Consider the following 1,801-nt stretch of genomic DNA (forward strand, 5'->3'; position numbering starts at 1 on the left):
TGTAATCCCAACACTTTGGGTGGCCAAGATGGGCAGATCATTAGAGCCCAAGAGTTCGAGACCAGCCTAGCCAACAGGGGAGCTCTCACCTCTACAAAAAATAATACAAAAAATCAGGCAAGCCTGGCCGGCCATGGTGGTTCACGCCTGTAATCCCAGCACTTTGGGAGGCCAAGGCTGGCGGATCACGAGGTCAGGAGATCAAGACCATTCTGGCTAACACAGTGAAACCCCATCTCTGCTAAAAGTACAAAAAATTAGCCAGGCGTGGTGGCGGGCGCCTGTTAGTCCCAGCTACTTGGGAGGCTGAGGCAGAAGAATGGTGGGAACCCAGGAGGCGGAGCTTGCAGTGAGCCGAGATTGTGCCACTGCATTCTAGCCTGGACAACAGTGCAAGACTCCGTCTCAAATAAAACAAACAAAAAAAAGAAACCTTCCATTTTAATTACGTGAAAACTACCCTCTTAAGAATTTTATGATTTCTTTTTGCAAATTAGTATTTAGAGGCATTCTGTTAGAGTCGTGGTGTCTTAGAATGTGGAGAAAGGCAGAGAACGGCTGGGAATGGTGGCTCATGCCTATAATCGCAGCACTTTGGGAGGCTGAGGCGGGCAGATCACTTGAGGTCAGGAGTTTGAGACCAGCCTGGCCAACGTGGTGAAACCTTGTCTCTATGAAAAATTTAAAAATTAGCCTGGCAGTCCAGGCATGGTGGCTCATGCCTGTAATCCCAGCACTTTGGGAGGCCGAGGCAGGTGGATCACATGAGGTCAGGAGTTCCAGACCAGCCTGGCCAACATGCTCTCTACTAAAAACACAAAAATTATCCCAGCGTGGTGGCACGTGCCTGTAATCCCAGCTACTTGGGAGGCTGAGGTAGGAGAATTGCTTGAACCCAGGAGGCAGAGGTTGTTGCAGTGAGCCGAGATCCTACCCTTACACTCCAGCCTCAGCAACAACATCGAAACTCCGTCTCAAAAAAAAAAAAAAAAAAATTAGCCAGGTGTGGTGGTGGGTGCCCATAGTCCCAGCTACTCGAGAGGCGGAGGCATAATTGCTTGAACTCAGGAGGCAGAGGATGCAGTTAGCCAAGATTGCACCACTGCACTCCAGCCTGGGGGACACAGCGAGACTCTATCTAAAAAAAAAAGAACCCAAACAAATGAAAGAGAACAAGAAAACCGAGAGAAAACGTAAAAGATTGAGTTACAGTGTTTTGTTATTTTGAATCTAAAACCTTCACCTTCCTGGTCACATTGCTTTAGTCATAAACGGTTCTTGATATTGGCCTTGGGGCTTTAAGACTGTAATTTGATCCAGTTTGGGCACTTACTCTATGATTTTCGACCATTCATTCAGTGTCTCTGACACTTTGCTCATGAAAATAGAATTAACAATTCCTGGCCAGGCGTGGTGGCTCACGCTTATAATCGCAGCACTTTGGTAGGCCGAGGCAGGCAGATCACGAGGTCAGAAGTTCGAGACCAGCCTGGCCAACACAGTGGAACCCCATCTTTACTAAAAATACAAAAATTAGGCCGGGTGTGGTGGCTCACACCTGTAATCCCAGCACTTTGGGAGGCCAAGGTGGGCGGATCATGAGGTCAAGAGATCAAGACCATCCTGACCAACATGGCGAAACCCTGTCTCTACTAAAAATACAAAAATTAGCTGGGCATGGTGGCGCACACCTGTAGTCCCAGCTACTTGGGAGGCTGAGGCGGAAGAATCGCTTGAACCCAGGAGGCAGAGGTTGCAGTGAGTCAAGATTGCGCCACTGCACTCCAGCCTGGCGACAGAG

Source organism: Mandrillus leucophaeus, unplaced genomic scaffold (assembly GCF_000951045.1).
Source record: "Mandrillus leucophaeus isolate KB7577 unplaced genomic scaffold, Mleu.le_1.0 Scaffold542, whole genome shotgun sequence".
Lineage (NCBI taxonomy): Eukaryota > Metazoa > Chordata > Mammalia > Primates > Cercopithecidae > Mandrillus > Mandrillus leucophaeus.